Source organism: Triticum dicoccoides, chromosome 4A, assembly GCF_002162155.2.
Source record: "Triticum dicoccoides isolate Atlit2015 ecotype Zavitan chromosome 4A, WEW_v2.0, whole genome shotgun sequence".
NCBI classification, from domain to species: domain Eukaryota; kingdom Viridiplantae; phylum Streptophyta; class Magnoliopsida; order Poales; family Poaceae; genus Triticum; species Triticum dicoccoides.
In genome coordinates this window covers 24,574,106-24,585,571 of record NC_041386.1, presented here as the reverse complement: position 1 = coordinate 24,585,571, position 11,466 = coordinate 24,574,106, and the positions used below count along the sequence as shown (strand labels likewise).

General features: G+C 52.0%; 1 pseudogene; it reads left to right on the top strand.

Annotated features, from left to right (window-relative positions):
* Positions 1–1,287: 1,287 nt before the first annotated feature.
* On the top strand, positions 1,288–4,319 carry LOC119288580 (annotated as a pseudogene).
* The last annotated feature ends 7,147 nt before the right edge of the window (positions 4,320–11,466 follow it).

The window sequence follows — 11,466 nt, the reverse complement described above, 5'->3', positions numbered from 1 at the left end:
CGGAATACCTTGTATTCAACGGAGAAACAGTACTACAGAGGTACTGAATTTATCTTTGCAAGAGATAAAGAAAATCTCAATTGCAAATAATAGATGTAATTAATCTCAACATGTAAGAAACTTGGAGATATATTACATCAACATATTATATGGAATACATAGTACTCAACATATTTACAATACTGAAATTTAAGTACTGTAATTAACAGTGTCTAAAACAGAGTTAAACCACTGTTAATAGAACAAAATGCGAATTAATCAAGAAAATATAGGATTAATTCAGCAGGATTTAAAATGGACCGAGAACACAAGGGCCTGCCGGCCCATACGGCCTTACAGGCGGCCCAGCCCCACCGCCTGGAGTGGATAAGGCAGGGGGGGACCTCGGGAGCAACCGCTCCTCCGATCCCCGCTGCCGGCGGCCGTCTCATCAGCGAGGAGCGGGAAAACCCGGCGAGTCGTCATCTCCGCTGCAGGGAACCACGCCGGAGGGCCAGCCGAGGGCTGTTCCTCGGGCGCCGCCTGCGCGGATGCGAGCCGAGGGCCGCGTCGCCGTCGCCGCTGCGGGGAGCCACGCCGGAGGGCGCCGCCGCGTTGCCCAGCCACAGTTCGGAAGACCAAGAGCGTGCTAGAGGGCGCGTGGCCTGGCGGCAGGGCGGCCGGCGTAGCGCGGCGCACGGCCGGGCGCGGGGCTCGGCATGGCGGCCGGGATTGGGGTGCGGCGTGGCGCGGTGCAGGCGCCACGGGCGGGGCGCGGCCACAGCCTGGAGCGGGAGTGGGCGGGCTTGACCGCGGAGGCCGGGACGCGGCGTAGAGGCCGGTGAGCGGCGCGGGGGCCGTGCGGCAAGGCGCTGGGTGGCCACGGGCGTGGCGCTGCATAGCGCGGGCGCAAGTCCGGCGGCGCGGACAGGCTCGGCACGGCCGCGGAGGCCGGGAAGCGGCGCGGACGCGGCCAGGAGCGGCTACGGCCTGTTGCGGCCGGCGACGACGGCGCTAGGGCTGCATTGCGTGCTTCGATCGTCGAGGACGCCGATTCCCGTTGCTTTTTCTCTCGGCCAAATCGCTCTTGGCTAGGAGCGTGCTGATAACGTGTTGAGAGAAAAGTGAATCCTATATCCCTTTCATTAGATGATTGTAGGCATTTATATAAGGAGAAGGGATGCGATGAAGAGGCATCCGTTCGGGACAGATGGCAGTTTTTTTTTGAAAGTGGGAGAGATGGCAGTTACAAGGGGAGATTTACCCCATAATTAACACACGTTAATTAAACTCTAACACAAACCACACAGCGGACCTTAACAGATGAAAAGGTCCAGTGTGTCATATGTTGCTTATTTCTGGTTGGCTGCTGCTCGCTGGCAGTTGAGTAAATGTGTAGCAATCAACGTTTTACCGTGGTTCAGACGTCTGGTCCAGGAGAGCTCATTGCTCATCCAGTATTACACTCGCGCGCCCACTGCGTGTTCATTTCCTTTGGTTTTCCCACTTCATTCTCCACGCAAAGCAGACGACACGTCGAGCAGGAAGACGGACGCCCAGGGCGCGATCGACTCGCTGCTGGGCCGCCTCACCACGGTCCTTGTCAGCGAGGCGCAGCTGCTGGGGGGCCTCCGCGGCGACGTCGAGTTCATCAGCGACGAGATGGAGAGCATGAACGGCCTGCTCATGCACCTTGCCGAGTCCCACAACCGCGACAGCCAGGTCCGGGCGTGGATGAAGCAAGTGGCTGGCCTCAGCCGCGACTGCGAGGGCAACGTCGAGCTCTACGCCCAGTACGTCGGAGGTGCTGGCCCTGGCGCCAGAAAGGGCGTCCTGGGCTCCTTGCTCCGGATGCTCCGCTTTGTGCGGACCATGTCTGGCCGGCACCGTATCGCGACGCGGAAAAAGAGCATGCCATGAGGAACTACAGATTGATCTGTATTGAAGGAGCGGGTGGCTTGGGGAAAACAGCTATCGCACGGAAGGTGTACGAGCACCCGTACGTGGTGAGCAAGTTCGACCACATGATCTGGGTCAACAATGGAGGGCTCAACAGAGAATATCACGAGGTATGTAAGGAGATACTAGAACAACTACAACACAAGTTCCCTAGATCATACGAAAGCATTCTAATCGTTGTTGATGGTGTCGATGACAAACCAATGGACTACAGTTCCCTAGATCGTTCCGATCTCGAAACATCATCATACAATGCAGTACCTCTGAGTGTTCATCTTTCCGCTGGAATAAACAAGGACTTTAGCCAGAGTCGTGTTGCTCTAATAATGACCGGAGTTCACTTTTATAATGACGGTACAGATACAAGATTTCGTTATGCCAAAAAGTTCCGGTGTGAAACTCGTCCGAATTTTTTCAGAGGCAGAGGCAGAGCATTGGGCCTTGCCAAGTGTGAAGGTTCCGCGGTATTGGCAGTTTTAACCAAGTGCTACCACAGCACCCTTGCAGCGAAGCTCTTCCTTCATCTACTCTATGTCAATCCCCACAGGGCTACAGCGGAACTGGAAACCCTATGCCGTGTCCTAGAGGAGAACAGAAGCAATACTGCTAAGACGATGCTTATGGTCTGCTACAACGAGCTCCCTAGTCGTCACAAGAGCTGCTTGATGTACCTTCAATCTTTCCTCAAGGCCACACAACCATGAGAGCTGATCTGCTGAGGAGGTGGGTCTGTGAAGGACTGATAACCAAAAGAAGCGCAGGGACGAGCACGCTGCATGATCAGGCCGAGCGCATCTTCGACTCACTGGTCACTCGAGGGTTCATATGTCCAGGAGAAATCAGTGATGCAGGAAAGATCCAGAGCTTTACATTGAATCCTGTTGTTCATGAGTTCATCACTACAGATGTAGGCTTCGTCGATACATCATCACGGCCTGAGCTAGCTCACCGCTTCTCCACCAACAGTGGGGTAGCAATACAGGAAGAATCTCCTTCTGAATCCGATCCATCCGGCCATGGCATCTTAACTACCATTGAGTCTCTGTCTGAATCTGCTCAATGGCAGTTTCTGAAGGTGCTGGATCTTCGAGGCTGCAAAGGGCTGTAGAAGAAGCATCTAAACAGTGTTTGCAAGATACTGCTGCTCAAGTACCTGAGCCTCAGGAACACAGATGTCGTTGAACTGCCGAAGGACATTGAGAAGTTGCAGTGCCTGCAGACATTGGATATCCGGCAGACAGCGGTACGGGTACTTGCCACAAAATCTGTTATGCTTCCAATGCTAAAGCATCTGCTTGCTGGGAAGAGAGACTCTCCGACTCCAAGCAACGACTCTGATACTGATAGGTTCGAAGAGTCGTTTGCGGCGGTGCACCTTCCCAGGAGCATCCGAAGAATGGAAAAACTCGAGGTGCTCTCCCATGTTGAAGTTGCCCACAGTGATGATCTGACTGATGTTGGCAAGCTGCTACGTCTCAGAAAGCTTGGGGTGATTCTCCAGGGTAAGAAAGAAGAACTGGAACTTCTGATCCAGCAGGTTGAAAAATTGTATGGTTGCCTCCGCTCCCTGTCAATCCAGATGGACCAGCAGACGAAAAGCGAGGGCGAATTGCCCTCACCAGTCACCTCCAAGAAATCTCCAGAGCCTGAACATCCACGGCATCACAGGTGGGCTTTACCTGTGGATTGCAGGGCATGATCAACTCACTAAGATAACACTGAGTGAGACCGGCCTTGGGGAAGAGGCGCTAAGCATCCTTGGCCAGCTTAGCATCTTGCGCTGCCTCAGGCTTCGACGCAAGTCTTACATCGAGAGCCAACTCAAGTTCAAGGTAGGAGAGTTTAAGAGCCTCAAGTCTCTAGTTGTCGAGGGCAGCAACATCACCAGCATCACCTTTGAGGTTGGGGCAGCTCCTAAGCTTGAGCTGATCGTCTGCTCATTTGTCTCCATGGAAATTCCTTCTGGACTTAATCGCCTTCCCAAGTTGAAGAAGCTTTTACTCAAAGGTGACATCTGCGACATAGACTCAGTCAAAGAAGAAATTAAAGAGCATCCCAACCATCCTGAACTGAAGTACAATGGACAGCTGCAACGCTATGAAGCTGGAACTGCATCTGCAAGTGCTGCCTCAACTCCGTGAGCAATCGATCAACCACTATCCATCACACAAAGCTCAAGCCGATACATCTGGTTCATTTATCCCTGAATAAAGGTGCAGCTGAAGAAGATTGTGGACCTCTTCTTCCGGCTGCCATGTATGTTTGTTTGCCGTTCTTCTGCATGTGTGTTTGTTTGCTTTGATTTTCTATTATCGCTGGACCTGGATTTTGTTATGTGCATGCCTTAGCCGTATCGCATGGTTTATTTATGGCTTGGTATATGATTTGTGTGGAACTCTGCTACTACTATCTTTGATCATGCTTGTCATGAGTCAGCAACTCTGCTACTGCTATCTTTGATCATGCTTGCCTGGTTATCCGGTGATGGAATCTGTGTGCCGTGTACAAGTTGATGGGAGAAAACACCAAGGATTGGTTATCTGAAATTACTGCAGGTCCTGAATGGACATCTCACTGTTTCTCACTGCTGCCTCGTGGCTAGAATTATGGTCATACTCTGCATCCTTTTGCTCTGTGCGTTTCCTTTTCAGCACACCAGTGTGGCCTCAGTGGTAAGATCAACCTCACCTTTGTCTTTTTGATTGAATTGAGACAAGGGGCTTCCCATTGGTTTCCACTAGAGAAACTACAGCACCACATTGTCAGTACTATGGAAGTGGCAAAGGTGCAGGCAAGACAGGGGAGACGCAAAGAAGGCGCGGCGAAAGCGTAAAGTCATCGCGGGAGCGTTTGAATTCGAATGTGTGCGTGACGGGCCGTGAGCCTTGTAATGGTGTGGGCCGTGGGCCGTGTGGGTGCGGGCGTCACTCGCGAGTATATAAGCGAGGTGTGTCGTTGTGGATAGGTATCGAATATTTGAAATGAAATATCCTGAGCCACAGGCTCCTCTTCCTTCTCTCGCTGTCTTCTCCTAGCTTCTCACCTCTCTGCTCGCCTCTGAGATCCTACCCTACCCTTCCTCGCCGCCGGCGAACTCTTACCACCCCTAGGTCGTGACACACATGTTCTTTGGAACAAGTTGACACCAGACAATCTGCACAAAAGGAACAGGGCGGCGCAGCTCGAGCTGAGTTCTGAGTGCGAAACTGTTTTCTAGGTGTCCAATGCCGCTGGCCACGGCATCAACGGCAGAGATGGACCGAGTTTGCGACGGCACGGCCACGACGGCGCCGGCGGCAGGTCATCCAGGAGGGTGCGGACGATTTGGAGCAGAGAATAGGAGGACTTGTGGCTGCCTACGCCCTAAGCTGAGTTCTTTTTTTTAGGGTTTTTTTTAGCGGTGGACCGGCCGTTCCCGGGCCGCATCAACGAGAAGGCTTTCCTCGAGGTGAAATGTGAGCGATGTCCAGAAGCCCAGCTCAGGCCAGAAAAATATAAAGAAGAAAGTATACTTTCCCCCCTCAAATCTGCTTCGATGGATCAAATTTCCCTTGAACTCTAAAACCGGATCAATCGCCCCCTGAACTTTGCAAAACCGGATAAATATCATCCGGAGCGGTTTTGAAAGGAATTGAAGGTGGTTTTCTTACCAATGATCGTTAATGATGCTGACTGGGCAGCGGCAAGGGACAGTTTGGGGTTAATTTTCCCCATTTTCTTGACCTTCTTTTTTGCCTCTGTTCGCCATCCGCCGGCGTCAAATTCCTAACCACCGTTGCTTCCCGACCGCCCTGACTTCGCCTACGAGCTCTCGATGAGCGTGCGCCCCTCTTACCTTCTTCCCCGTCCGATTCCCTCAGTCGTAGCGTCGCCCCGCTCGAGCTGGAGCTCGGCCGGCATGGCCATGGCCGAGATCGGCCGTGCCTGCGCCCGCCCAGCCACACCGCGCGCCTAGCCTACAACCGCCCTTGGCCGCGACCCCGTAGCTTCGCAAACGCGCGCGCCCTCCCCTTGCCAGCCGTGCTCGGGCGAGCGTTGCTTTCCTGGCATCTCGTATGGTGCCGGACGGAAAGGAACAAGGACGACTACATAGTGAATAAGTGGGGCTCTGCATGTAGTAATAGCGCTTGGAATTGGTTGGGATCAAAATCGCATGACGAAAATTACGTGAATCCTAACGCATCACATGAACAACAAAATTGACAGGGAAGCAAAGACCGGATTAATAGAACAAAATCGCATGATGCAAGTAGCGGCCGAAAGCACGACCGGGGTGGGCGTCGTACGAGTTCCTTCCGGCAGTGTGCCACCTCTGCCGCCGCTGTCGTGTGTGAGAAGATTTACATGGAAGCAAGACAGCGGCAGGAGTGACGACAACGACGACGTCTGCATCGGCGAGATCACGATGGGACTTGCAGCATTGATCTGAACCTGTACGACGTGGTGGAGCTTGATGGATTGCTCAAGGACCGGATTTCATGGCGAATCTTTCACTGCCACGTCAACATCATTACTTGCCTAGTTAGTGATTACCAGGCCAGTCAACATCCTTAATAAGAAAACCACCTTCAATTCTTTCCAAAACCGCTCAGGGGTGAAATTTATCTGGTTTTACAAAGTTCAGGGGGAAGTTCAGGGTGGATTTGATCCATTGAGGCAGATTTGAGAGGGAAAAGTATACTTTCTTCAAATATAAATGGGCGACAGTACTTTCTTTCTACTAAAAAATACTGTGGCCTATTTATTTATTTTTTTGCAAGAAAATTTTCGATCTATTCATCTTTAATCATGACAGTACAACGAATACCAGAAATAATAAAAATTACATCCAGCTTCATAGACCACCTAGCGATGACTACCAGCACTGAAGCGAACCGAAGGCGCGCTGCCGTCATCGCCCCTCCATCGCCGGAGTCGGGCACAACTTGTTGTAGTAGATAGTCGGAAAGTCATCGTGCTAAGGTCTCGTAGGACCAGCGCACCAGGACAGCAACCGCCGCAGATGAAGAATAACGTAGATCAGAAAGATCCAATCCGAAGACACGCGAACGTAGACGAACAACGACGAGATCCGAGCAAATCCACCAAAGATAGATCCGCCGTAGACACACCTTCACACGCCCACCAACGGTGTTAGACGCACCGCCGGAACGGGGGCTAGGCGGGAGACCTTTATTCCATCTTCAGGGAGCCGCCGCCGTCTCGTCTTCCTGAACAGGATACAAACCCTAACAAAACTGAAAGAAACGACTAAAAACAGAGCCCTCCCGCCGGCCCTTGCCGAGATCCACCGTGCCCCGATGGCCCTAGGGCCACCGGAGAGGAGGCGGACCTGCGGCGGCGGCGGCGGGAGGCAGAAACCCTAGCTTTTTTGTGAAGGAAGGAGGAGGCGGCAGATCCTGTGTTACGACCCTGGGTAGGGGCAAGAAGGGCGACACCCTAGGGCCCCAGCCTGATGGGGGGCCCGACCCTGTGCATCTATATTTAAGAAAAAGGGTTTCCCCCGCTTTGTATTACAAAGCAACCACCGATACATCCAACGATAGGTGCTGGGGCCGCAACACAAACAAGCCCAAAGAAAAAACAAAGACAAAAGGAAGAGAAACAAATGCCAACAACGGCAGATCGACGAAACAAAAATGACCGGCGACCGCTGCACCCTCAGGAGAAGTACCACCACGTTCCCAACACCTGAAGCGTCGCGTACCAAGCAACACCTTCAAGAAGGAGGCGACGACGCCGCCGCCGCTGCCCGGACTAGTCCTAGGGTTTCCCCCGGTACACGGGGGGCAGTGAGGGGAGGGGTGTACCCGACACCCTTCAGGAAGGTCCGGCGGCACCCAATGGCGTCGCCGCGTCGGGGCCGGACGAGCTGCCAGAGATTTCTCCCAACCCAAACCCCCACCACCACCCCAGACGAATCATAGTGGACCGCCCATCGCGCAGCCCACCAACATGTGCCACCACGGTCACCGAGTAAACTTCACCGTCTCCCTGAGGTCACCGACACGAGACCTGGAAGATGGGAGAAGGGAGAGTGGCCTTGGGGGCATCTGCAACATCGCCGACGTGAGGGGACAACCGCCACCGCCACCGCGAAGCCGACCGGAAGCGCGGACAAGGGGACCGCCAAGCACCGAGGCCCGGCCGGACCCAAAGGGTCCAGACAGCCCCTGCCACACGCTGCAGCACTGGCCGACGAAGCCGCCACCGCCCGCAGATGTAGGATCAAAAGTATGTCTAGAGGGGGGGGGTGATTAGACTACTTAACCAAATAAAAACTTATCCTTTTCCCAATTTTAGTTCTTGGCAGATTTTAGCTACTTTGTACAAGTCAAGCAATCTTAACACAATTTAAGCAAGCATGTAAAGAGTATATGAGCAGCGGAAAGTAAAGCATGCAACTTGCAAGAACGTAAAGGGAAGGGTTTGGAAGATTCAAACGCAATAGGAGACACGAATGTTTTTGTCGTAGTTCCGATAGGTGGTGCTATCATACATCCATGTTGATGGAGACTTCAACCCATGAAGGGTAACGGTTGCGCGAGTCCACGGAGGGCTCCACCCACGAAGGGTCCACGAAGAAGCAACCTTGTCTATCCCACCATGGCCATTGCCCACGAAGTGTTGGGGATCGTAGCAGAAATTAAAAAAATTCTACGCATCACCAAGATCAATCTATGGAGTATTCTAGCAATGAGGGGAATAGGAGTGCATCTACATACCCTTGTAGATCACGAGCGGAAGCATTCAAGTGAACGGGGATGATGGAGTCGTACTCGCCGTGATCCAAATCACCGATGACCAAGTGCCGAACGGACAGCACCTCCGCGTTCAACACACGTACGGTTGGGAAGACGTCTCCTCCTTCTTGATCCAGCAAGGGGGAAGGAGAGGTTGATGAAGATTCAGCAGCACGACGGCGTGGTGGTGGATGCAGCAGGATCCCGGCCGGGCTTCACCAAGCACAAGCGGGGAGGAGAGGTGTTACGGAGGGAGAGGGAGGTGCCAAGAGCAAGGTGCCGCTGCCCTCCCTCCCTTCCACTATATATAGGGGCTAGGGGGGGCGCATGCCCCCTTGGAGATCCCATCTAAAAGGGGGGGCGGCGGCCCCTGGGGGCAACGGCCCCCTTAGGGTTTCTAACCAGGGGGGCGCATGCCCCCTCGGGGGGCAACGGCCCCCTAGGGTTTCCAACCCTAGGCGCCTTGGGCCCTTGGGTGGGGCGCACCAGCCCATCAGGGGCTGGTTCCCAGGCCACTTCATCCCATGTGGCCCTCCGGGATAGGTGGCCCCATCCGATGGACCCCCGGGACCCTTTCGGTGGTCCTGGTACAATATCGGTAACCCCCGAAACCTTCCCGCTGGCCGAAACTGGACTTTCTATATATAAATCTTTACCTCCGGACCATTCCGGAACTCCTCGTGACGTCCGGGATCTCAGCCGGGACTCCGAACAACTTTCATGTTACTGCATACTAATATCTCTACAACCCTAGTGTCACCGAACCTTAAGTGTGTAGACCCTACGGGTTCGGGAGACACGCAGACATGACCAAGAAGCCTCTCCGGTCAATAACCAACAGCGGGATCTGGATAGCCATGTTGGCTCCCACATGCTCCTCGATGATCTCATCGGATGAACCACGATGTCGAGGACTTAATCAATCCCGTATCAATTCCCTTTGTCAATCGGTACATTACTTGCCCGAGACTCGATCGTCGGTATCCCAATACCTTGTTCAGTCTCATTACCGGCAAGTCACTTTACTCGTACCCTAATGCATGATCCCACGATCAACCACTTGATCAAATTGAGCTCATGATGATTATGCATTACCGAGTGGGCCCAGAGATACCTCTCCGTCATACGGAGTGACAAATCCCAGTCTCGATTCGTGCCAACCCAACAGACACTTTCGGAGATACCTGTAATGTACCTTTATAGTCACCCAGTTGCGTTGTGACGTTTGGCACACCCAAGGCACTCCTACGGTATCCGGGAGTTGCACAATCTCATGGTCTAAGGAAATGATACTTGACATTCAGAAAAGCTACAGCAAACGAACTACACGATCTTTGAGCTAAGCTTAGGATTGGGTCTTGTCCATCACATCATTCTCCTAATGATGTGATCCCGTTATCAATGACATCTAATGTCCATAGTCAGGAAACTATGACTATCCTTTGATCAACGAGCCAGTCAACTAGAGGCTCACTAGGGACGTGTTGTGGTCTATGTATTCACACATGTATTACGATTTCCGGATAATACAATTATAGCATGAATAATAGACAATTATCATGAACAAGGAAATATAATAATCATTTTATTATTGCCTCTAGGGAATATTTCCAACAGTCTCCCACTTGCACTAGAGTCAATCATCTAGTTACATTGTGATGAATCGAACACCCATGGAATTCTGGTGTTGATCATGTTTTGCTCTAGGGAGAGATTTAGTTAACAGATCTGCTACATTCAGGTTCGTATGTACTTTACAAATTTCTATGTCTCCATTTTGAACACTTCCACGAATGGAGTTGAAGCGACGCTTGATATGCCTGGTCTTCCTGTGAAACCTGGGCTCCTTGGCAAGGGCAATAGCTCCAGTGTTGTCACAGAAGAGAGTCATCGGCCCGGACACATTGGGTATGACTCCTAGGTCAGTGATGAACTCCTTCACCCAGATTGCTTCTTGTGCTACCTCCGAGGCTGCCATGTATTCTGCTTCACATGTAGATCCCGCCATGACGCTTTGCTTGCAACTGCACCAGCTTACTGCCCCACCATTCAAAATATACACATATCCGGTTTGTGACTTAGAGTCATCCAGATCTGTGTCGAAGCTAGCGTCGACGTAACCCTTTATGACGAGCTCTTCGCCACCTCCATAAACGAGAAACATATCCTTGGTCCTATTTAGGTACTTCAGGATGTTTTTGACCGCTGTCCAGTGTTCCTTGCCGGGATTACTTTGGTACCTTCCTACCAAACTTACGGCAAGGTTTACATCAGGTCTGGTACACAGCATAGCATACATGATAGACCCTATGGCCGAGGCATAGGGGACGACACTCATATTTTCTCTATCTTCTGCCGTGGTCGGGCATTGAGCCATGCTCAATCTCGTACCTTGCAATACAGGCAAGAACCCCTTCTTTGACTGATCCATTTTGAACTTCTTCAATATCTTGTCAAGGTACGTACTCTGTGAAAGACCAATGAGGCGTCTCAATCTATCTCTATAGATCTTGATGCCTAATATATAAGCAACTTCTCCAAGGTCCTTCATTGAAAAACACTTGTTCAAGTAGGCCTTTATGCTTTCCAAGAATTATATATCATTTCCCATCAACAGTATGTCATCCACATACAATATGAGAAATGCTACAGAGCTCCCACTCACTTTCTTGTAAATGCAGGCTTCTCCATAAGTTTGCATAAACCCAAACGCTTTGATCATCTCATCAAAGCGAATGTTCCAACTCCGAGATGCTTGCACCAGCCCATAAATCGAGCATTGGAG